The sequence below is a fragment of the Cryptomeria japonica genome, chromosome 11 (assembly GCF_030272615.1).
Source record: "Cryptomeria japonica chromosome 11, Sugi_1.0, whole genome shotgun sequence".
In the NCBI taxonomy this organism is placed as follows: domain Eukaryota; kingdom Viridiplantae; phylum Streptophyta; class Pinopsida; order Cupressales; family Cupressaceae; genus Cryptomeria; species Cryptomeria japonica.
In genome coordinates, this window is record NC_081415.1 from 567810303 (window position 1) to 567820586 (window position 10284).

Here is a 10284-nt window from a genome sequence, read left to right on the forward strand (position 1 = left end):
ATACTATAGAGGAATTCTTATTGAGGTTGTAGATGATCTACCAAATGATTTGTACGAAAGGTTAGAGGCTAAGAGAATGTCTGCAATGGAGTTAGACAAGAAATTAAAGGTACAAGCTGTACTTGTTGTGCATCTTGTTAATTCCAAGTAGGAAATTGATGATTTAATATCAGAGACAAATATAACAATTTTTGTGAGTGGTCACCGACAGGTTAGCCTTATGGTAGGCAGAGTTAAGGAAATTGCAGATGAGACAACAAATAAGTGGGATATATTTTTTGTTGAAAGAGAGAATAAAGAAGATAAGGTTAGACAGAAAATAGACAAGTCATTTACCAAGGTATATCAGAAAGATAAAGGTAAAGGAAAAATTGGTAGTGTACTTGATATCATGGTCAAGGATAACCTTCCTCCACTAGCACATGACACCAACACAAACTGATAGTTAACCGGAAGAGAAGGTAGAGGAAATGACACAAGATGACACTATTCCAGAGTCTGATATTCTTTTTACCATGAATGTGAACACACAGGATTTTAACATTGTCATGGATAAGGAAACTGTAGAGGTAAAGAGAGATGAAGCTATAAATGTTGAGGTCTCCGAGTCACCGATAAACACCATTGACTCTCTACAGAATATTGAGGAAATAACTAAAGTTAAGAAAATTGAAACCATCCCTGATGATACTCAACTTAACATTGGGAAATCGGTAGAAGCACAAGTAGAAGTAGTAGCAGAAAAGGGACAAGAACAGAGTGTAGCTGAACCGACAGTCATCAAGATAGATAGTAAGGATGAAAACCAGGTTGAAAAAAAGAGTGATCATAAGGAAGAAATAATGAATCAAGAAGAGGTAAATGATGGAAACAAGATAGCTGAAGTGGTTAAGGAATCCAGAGATGAGAACAAACCAATTGCAGAACCTCTCACTCTTCCTAGCACTTCCACCATGGATTACAAACCTACTAATGTGACAAATGTACTTTTAGATTCCATAAGTAAGATCACTGAATGCAATACCTTAGCATTTAATGCCATTGATGATACCTTACCTACTTTGAAATTGATTGCACCAGATTGTAAGATAGATCATATTTATGGATCTTTAGGTAAATTAGACACATTTTCCAGATTCATTGCTTCAAATATTCTAACTGTAGATAAAATTAATGAAGAGACTCTTAAAGAAAGGGTGAATAAGGAGAATTGTGAATTCTTTGATAAAACTATCAAGGAATATACTGAGCATATTGATTCCTTATTACCAGCACTTAATTCCACTATTCTGGAATATAAAGAATTATATAAGGAAGCATGCAAGCCTCACCACCTAACAGAGGATATTGAAGAGGAGATAAGGAAAACACAAAAAGAGATTGATGATATAGTAGATAACATGATAGGTTCTTTGGAATTTACTTCAGTTTTGGATCAAGAAATGGTAGTTTTTGAAGAAAAGATTGAGAAATTAGAAAAGGAAAAAGAAAGGATAAGAATGAAGGCTCGAGAGCTGAAAAATAAACTTGGTCCTAGATTGGACAACCATCTAACACAGCGGATTGAGCTATCTAAAGAAACCATTCAAGGAGAAAGATCACTAGAGCAACAGATGCATTATCTGACCTGTATGATCAGACAAACTGAAATCATTATTTTCGACAACACTAAATTTATGCAGAGTCTTAATATGATTTTAGCAGATATTTTTCAGATTGTACATAATCGGTTACATGCTTTGAGGTAAATTTTGAACTCTTTGATTCATTTTGACATCCTTTGTCATTGATGTCAAAGGGGGAGTAGTAGTATGGGAGAAAAATGTACATAAGGGATCATTTGCTCAAGGGGAGCACTCTTATTTTTGGACCAATTTTGGACTTCATTTTTTGATATCAGTTTTTGGATTTTTCTCATGAGTGTTGCCATCAATGCCAAAGGGGGAGATTGTTGGCATTATACACTCAGGTGAGAATACTTGATTTTGTCATTGATGGAAACCAACCGCTAACATGGTTCACAAGTTACACCGACAACAAACATCATCTACCAGCACTGACAGGCACAACAAAGATTATTCACACTGGCATCCAATCTACACCGATAGAAGATCTTACCAGCACTCCTAACCGACATGGAAATTATATTGTTTTTGTATTGTAATATTATTTGTATAGCCGACATGATGTATTGTAAAGACTCATATATGTATGAGATCTTATAGGTCATTTTGTAAGTAAGCAAGAGAAGTAAGGATATGCAATTACGTAATGAATGCAAGCGGTATATGAGAGCGAATAACTGTATATGAATTATGATGTAATTATTTTATGAGCGAATAAGAGCAGAGCATAGCGAAGCAAGGTTTATGGAAGAGTTATCTGGTAGAGCTTAAACTGGTACTGAATCCAACATTGCAAATGCCATTTTGAGCAGTACATTGTCATTGGATTCAATCATCCAATTTTGTAGTTAGTGGGACTCCATTTTTGTTGTTGAGTAGTGAGCTCTAGGCTATTAGCCTTCCTGCATGTGCAGGCCCCTATTGTATAAGTAATTTTTATTCATATTGGCTAGTGAGTAAATTTTGTGGGTCACAAATCCCACCGAGGTTTTTATCCCACCAGGTTTCCTTGCCAAAAATATTTGTGTTATGGTGTGCATTGATGGTTATGCTGTTATTTCTCTTTATTGCATTATTACTTGTTTACTGGTATATTAATTTGGGTTATACAGTTGCAAACACATTTAAATATTTTGGTTACCAGTTAGACATTGATTCACCCACCTCTCTTAGTGTCTTTGGGACTGATCAAGTATCTAACAGAATACCCCTCACTGCAAGAAATAAAAAGATGGGTTTTGTTGATCACCTTTCTCTTACACCCAAGATCCACAAAGGTGAGGGGAGAGGATACTTGGTGCAAAAGTGGGTCCACCCTACATGTGTGCAAGTGTACATGACACAAAAAACACTTGTTATTTTTAACCCCAAAAATATGTTTGCTAAACTAAGAGATGAAAAGGAAATCTACTTTAGTGGAAAAACCTGATTTTCTTCAGCAAAACATCATGCAATAATGATTAGTAGTTTATTATAATTGATCTTGGGCATTCAAAAAAAAAGAAGCTACAAAAATAATATGATTAGCCCAAAAACAATTGCAAAATTAGTTTCCTTATGATTTTCTAGGTAATTTCAAAAAAAAGTTTGATAAAAAAAAATTTCATATGCTAAAATTATGTGCATTTAAAGTTTAAAAATAAGGGTTGACTTTGAATGTGTTAAATTATTTTTTGAAACATGATATGAAAAATCTAATGATAAGTCATTTTAGACCTTTGAGTCCTCTTTCCAACGCATTTTGAATTTTTAACATCCAACACCCGAGCGAAAAGTTATGCCTATTTTACGAAAACTTATTTTTTTCACTAAGCGCACGCGCTGATTCATAGGCACTCATGTTGATTCACTTGCGTAGGCACTAATTCACAATTTTTAATGAAAAGATAAAAAAAATAGGCAAGAGGATTTTTTCATTAAGTGCACGTGTTTTGACGCCTGCATAGGCACTGATTCACTTGTGCATGCATTGATTGAGAATTTTTTTAATGAAAAAATTAAAAAAAAGAGGTGGGAGGATTTTTTCACTAAGTTCACACATTTTGAGACTTGCGAAGGTGTTGTTTTGCTTGTGCATGCACTGATTGACCAAAAACCTACAAAATAGTGGTCTTAAAATTTAAATTTCAAATCTGTCGCGTTGTTTCATGGCAGACATGTTGAACCAGTGAGGCGGGCGTGTTGAAGTGCAAACCGATGTACTGAAGTGCAAAATTGCAAGCTAAAAACACTAAAAACTCACATAAATGTTAGAAATAGGGACGTGGGTCCCACTGAGTGTGCCAAAATGAAGAGGGTGGAAAATGTAAAGCCTAATGGCTAGTGTATAAACCACATAAAAAAAGAAACTAAGGCATTCAAATACAAAAATAAACTATTATACCTTAACTTTTACTATTCCTTTGATTGAGTCTTTGATGAAGTGGAATGCGCCCAAATGCTCCACTTGATTAGATTGCCTCCAAGATGGGATGTGGATTTGGATTTGAATGATGATGGATATGGATTAGATGAGAGAAGATTTTGGGCATTATGATGGCATGATGAAAGATTTTAATTTTTGAATGAATAGCATAAGATTGGATCAAAAGTGGATATAGGGATGAAATGGACAACAAAAGAATATGATAGAAGTGGGATCCATAGATGAGGGGAAGAAACTCCAATTTATAGATTGGGGGAGGCCAAAATGAAGGGCCAAGATTGATTTTGGGATGAAGGGTTGAGATCGATTTGAGAGGGAGCACATGGATTGAGAGGACAAGGTGTGGGATTCAAGAGATATGCCATAAAGGCATTTCTTGTCTCCACACCTCTCAAGGTTCATGGAGACTAGCTCCCAAGTACATTGGGAAGAGAAAAAGTAATTAAACATTTCTTGGAAAAAGGGGAGAGGAATTATAAATTCCAAAATAAGAGGATGTGGGAAGAATAAATGGATAAACGAATTAAAAATTCCTTGACAAGAGGATGCATGGGGAGATTCAAAGAATTTGAATTTCTTTGAAAGGATAAAGGTGACTAGGGATGTGCAAATGATTAAGGAGATTGATTAGGCAGCTTAATGAGTGATTAGAGTGCAAGTGGGAAAGTTAGGAGGATGTGACATGAGGAGAGATAATGAGTGGAGGGTATATGCACAAAGATGGTGGTCAGAAATTTGGACACCACCCAAAAAAAAACATGGAAAAACAAGCAGTGCGTACGCGGTTTAAAAATTTGAAATTCCCACGTACGCGCTTAGGTTTGTTCTTCCCAAGCCTAGAGAAGATAGCACATACGTGCTACTTTTAGGAAAATGAGCGCGTACGTGCTACGCCTAGAAAAATGAGCGCGTACGTGCTGCTCATAGGAAAATGAGCACGTGCGTGCTAATAATCTAAATATATCCGCCTACACAATTCCTGATAAAAAAAGTTTAAAAAAAAAATTGGGTCTCATTTACCTATGAATAGCGCATTTTTTACTTCGTTTTTTACCCATTTCTTCTCCTAAACTATGAATGGGGTGCTAGATTTGTCCTCCAAGCTATGGATCAAGGCTATTTTTTGTTTTTTTTTGTCTTTCTTTCTCATTTTTTCAATTTGTTTTACATTTTGAATTTAATTTCATAAATTTTGATTAGGTTTTTTCATTTTTTATTTCAAAAACCAGATTCTTCTAATCCAGAACAAGAACAACCAAATGCACCTCCTGAAAACCCACAAGAACAACCAAATGCACCTCCTAAAAATGCACAGGAACAACCCCCAATTATTCCTTTTGACCGCACACCCGAAACACAGGAGCAATTATTTAGTCAATTAGGATAAAACACGTCTAAAATCAATAGACTGATTGTTAAATTGAAAACTTCTAAACTTGAGCATCATTAATCCCTCGCCACTAGCCTAGAAACATTAGCTAGTGGTGCCATAGTTGTTTCCACACAAATTACCAAATGGGGAAGCTTAAGGGATAGGTATAATTTTTTTATGTCGATGGGCTTTCATACGATAGAGTAAAAAATAAAAATATTACTAAACAACAAACATGTGCCCTTTTCGTTGATCCCAAAACTGGTCAGTCGTTACCTCTTAATGCAAAGAGGTTTCCCATAGATTGGTGTACCAATGTGCAGATGAAGAATCTTTTTTGGCAGAGGTGATGGATGATCTTTGATGATCCACCTTGTAATAATTATGAGGTGCCATTATATTTTTTGAGAAATGTATGTTGTGAGTTTGTGCTCAATGTGCGCTCAAACTATTTTGACATGAGAGTTCCATGGTAGAGGTGGTGGCTTTTCCCAAGATAGACCTGGAGCCCATAGGCGATTAACTGCGGCGAGTCGTTGCCCCGTAGAACCCAAACCCAAGGTGCATCAGGATATCCCAGTAGAGCTAAAAGAGTTGATGGAGCTACAAACTCTTTAGGCGGCCACAACATTGACTGGTGCCATCATCCAGCATGGGACATCATTAGCACACCTCATTGTATTGGATGATGAGCCATTAGGTGGTGATAGAGAGCCCATCTAGCATATGTGTGTCAGTTGCTCAAGGATATTCTTGTGGATAGATGATGTAGCCGGTGTAGATGGATCCTCATCCCATCTGTGCATGATTTGCAGAAGTAGAAGTCAGGCCCACACGATTGAGGATTTCATGCTGACAGATGAGTTGATGAACATGGTGTTTGGCCATGAGCCACAGACACATGTGTGTTAATTTGAATTCATAGCATTTTATTTATCAGTCACTTTAAATTTGTAATTACATAAATGAATTTTCATTTATACATCAATTTAAATTGAGACAAATAATATGCATTTCAGGATGCAGCAACAATATCCCATACTCCTCCCCCAGTTACTATAGCTGCAACTTCGATGCCTGACGTATAAATTTGGTAACATGTTAAAATAGAATAGTACACTTTGAATTCAAAAAAATACAATATATACTAACTACCTTTAATGCTTGGTCCAATTTTAGGTTTGTAGGTGTTGACAGGGGATGAAATGTTCCAGATTGATGACATCATGCTATCAGCAATCAATTTTGGCCTACAAGGCTATACGGTATCATATTTTGTACAACCCTTTTTATGTATTGTTTTGACGAAATATGCAAGTCATTTCATTTTAGATTTTTAAAATTATGTTTAATTTATTATCTGTACTAATATCTCATGTTAATTTTGTTTTTTTAGGGTACCTGCTCCGCATCTAGGGCTCATCCTAAGAAAAAAGATTCCTTGAAGACACCAAAACATAGGAAGAAGGTAATTGAACACATTTTTAGTTGTACAATTGTTTGGAAATATTGAAATCAAGTATTAGTTGGGGCTTATAAATTAATTAATGTTTTTTGTCTATTTTACATGTACAACGGCCATTGTGCTATGTGGATTTGTTGAATGCACCTGATTCGCCCATGGATAAAGACAGGGTGGAGGTATGTATCTCTACTTTATTTTATTGATTTCATGATTATATGCACGCGTACATATGAACTTGTGATATATTATAATCTTATAGTTTTTTCATACAGGAAATATCCATACCTATTTCATCAATGGCAAACCCTCCTCCTTGCACTAGAGAAGCATCTCAAGATCCGGTGCACTTTTGTTTGATATGTAAAATTAATTGCTTTTAACCTTCAATACTTATCATTATATTAATTGTATTTAATCTTTGAACATTTTTTTTATAGGTAATAGCGACAGTTTCTACATCGATGGTGAGCCATCCTGAGTCCATTGGAGAAGCATCTTAGGCACAGGTACGCCATTGTTCTCTATATTATAGCTTTTATGTTTTTTTGATATATTTATGTTAGTACATTGTATTAATTGTACATTTAATCTACAATAGACCCCTTCGCGGTACCACCATAACATGGATCCATTTAAGTATATCTTCAACAAAACTCCTAAGAGTGACAAGGAGAGGAGAGTGAAGACATTAGCTCCTAGATCAGCCGATGAGGTAATCTACATTTCAATTGCAAAGGAATTGAAGTTAAATGCATAGTTATGTTGTTAATTATGAACTATTTTCTACAAAAGAATTCTAACTTGGCTTTTGAATTGTGTTTTTCCAGCCATCTATAGAGCCACGTGCTGCATCGAAGAGGATTGATTTTGATGATCCACCACAAGTTTAGGATCATATAGTGTTATTTTTGGTCATAGAATGACCAATACATGTAGATATATTCTAAATTTTTATTGTATATCGATTTGGACATGGCATATGCCGCATTTTTGGAATACTTGTATTGACTTGGCAGACATGTCTTTTAATATATATATATATATATATATAAATATCGATATTCGATCCAATAAATGTGTACTGAGTTCATTATTTTGTATTCGTTGTATTTTGTGGTTGTCCTTTTATAAATTTAAATGAATATTTGTATATGTAATCAACAATATAAATATAAACAACAAAAATATATGATAAAAAACATTGCAATCATGGAATATGATTTGATAAAATTTCTAAAATGTTGAATTAACCCTACAAAAATCCTTGTATTCAGTTCATTATTGTGTATTCGCTGTATTTTGTAGCTTCCCTTTTATAAATTTAAATGAATATTTGCATATGTAATCAACAATATGAATATAAACAACAAAATTCGACAGTATGAATATAAACAACAATATGTGTTTGGTGCGAGAGAACCCCCATGCTCGCAATGGTTAAATTTTGTTTGTCATGTGCACAAACTGACATCACGAATGTGTTAGGGTGGGTAGGTTTACGCTAGGCATGCCCCTATCATGCATCCCAAAGTGCCAGAACGTCGAGAGTCATACCATACTGGTGCGATCTCTCAAGTGCCCTGATTCCAAAAAATTGTCAAAATTTGACAGACTATTTCTTCAAATCCAGGACACATATGGTCAATCCGTTTGAACTCATGGGGTCACGTGAGGCTCCTCTGCAATGGCCTATCTCAATTTTTGATGAGTTGGAGCTATTTTCAATTGGTAGCATTTTTTTGCCTGCAACAAAAACTGTCAGTTGCATGCAATGCAAAGTTGCTAGAATGGCTAGAATTGATTCGGTTTGTCATGTGCACAAATCGACGTTGTGAGCGCATCCGAGTGGGAAGGTTTACACTAGGCATGCCCCTGTCATGCATCCCAAAGCATCAGAATGTCGAGAGTCATACCGTACTGGTGCGATCTCTCAAGTATCCCAAGTCCAAAAAATTGTCAGAATTTGACGGATTGTTTCTTCAAATCCAAGACACATATTTTTTGTGCATCAACCTTGTCTTTGCGTGGTAGTCTACCCAAGAATTCCCAGAGAGAATTATTGTTAGGTTCCTCTATTTTTTCCTGCCTCTTTAATGCTTTACTTAATGTTGTTCTACTAACGTTTAATGGCTTACTTGTTTTCTTATCAAACGATCTTTTTTTAATTTCTTGCTCATTATGGTTGGTGTAATGACACATCGAGCAGCATTAGAATCTTTAGTACATGATTTTGAGCCAATAGCTTGATATGCATTGAATAGATTTCTCAAAATAGTTCTTACACTGTTACTTTTAGATGATCTTAGGCCTAAAATTTTCATTGTCTCTCTAAAATTCAAATTTTTAATCATTTGAACAATTAATTGACATCTTGTGGTTTGATTTAAGTTATTAAAATAAATTTGCCATATTTTAACCATTCTCCTACAAGTTCGTTCATTCATTTTATTGGGTATTGACTTCAATATATTCTCATCAATGTCAATTAGATACTTTGGTTTCCTACGAATGATTCTAGGAGGTGTTAACATCATTGCATTATGTATATTCAATTTATCAAGTAGAGAAGGTGTAATATGTTCATGATTTAATTTATTATTCAATGTGCTATCTTCTTCAATTGCATTAGGTTCAAACGATAAATCAAATGTCTCTTCTTCAATTGCATTACGTGCATTATATTCATTTGATAAATCAAATTGAGATGTTGGGGATGACATACCTTCTTCTCCCATTGTTCTTATGTCACGCAATTTCTTCATACACTGCCTTTGTCTTTCCTTTTGAGCCTCTCATTGTTCCATTGCTCCTTGCTTGTTCTTTCCCATGGTTGATATCGATTGTCCTAAATAGAATCATATTACATATATATATGTAAACAAAAGCTCATAAACAAACAAATAAACATAAATATGCATCTTATCACTATTTTTTGGAATCAAACTATTAAACAATCACAATAGTGTTGACAAAAACTAATAAGAACAACACTTCAATCATTTGGAATCATGCAAAAACAAAACATTCACCTACTTCTATGTATAAAATAGTGATAGAAGTGCAGACACCGTTCTAGTGGGGGCCTTCAACGACATCAAAAACTTCTTTTGAGGCCATTGAGGCTCTTGGACAACCAAAACTATGTCTATAAATTGCGTACGCACTACATTAATAACCGCGCACAAGCTATTAATCCATAAAATGTTGACAAGCCCAATGATATTCTTTTTTCCCATTTCGGACTAATAAGTAGCGTGTACGCGCTCCTAAGCCTAAATAATGTTATCACATGGTAACAAATAATGGGCTCAGTACAAGTAATAAGTACTGCGTACACACTCCTTTGCCTTAAAAAAGTTATGGCAGGGCAATGAACTAATAGTTTCAATACCCCATA

The 10284-nt window shown here is 35.0% G+C and overlaps 1 pseudogene; it reads left to right on the forward strand.

Moving 5' to 3' along the window:
- The first annotated feature begins 470 nt into the window (after positions 1 to 470).
- Positions 471 to 10284, forward strand: part of LOC131860337 (caffeic acid 3-O-methyltransferase-like) — a 63563-nt pseudogene continuing 53749 nt past the window's right edge.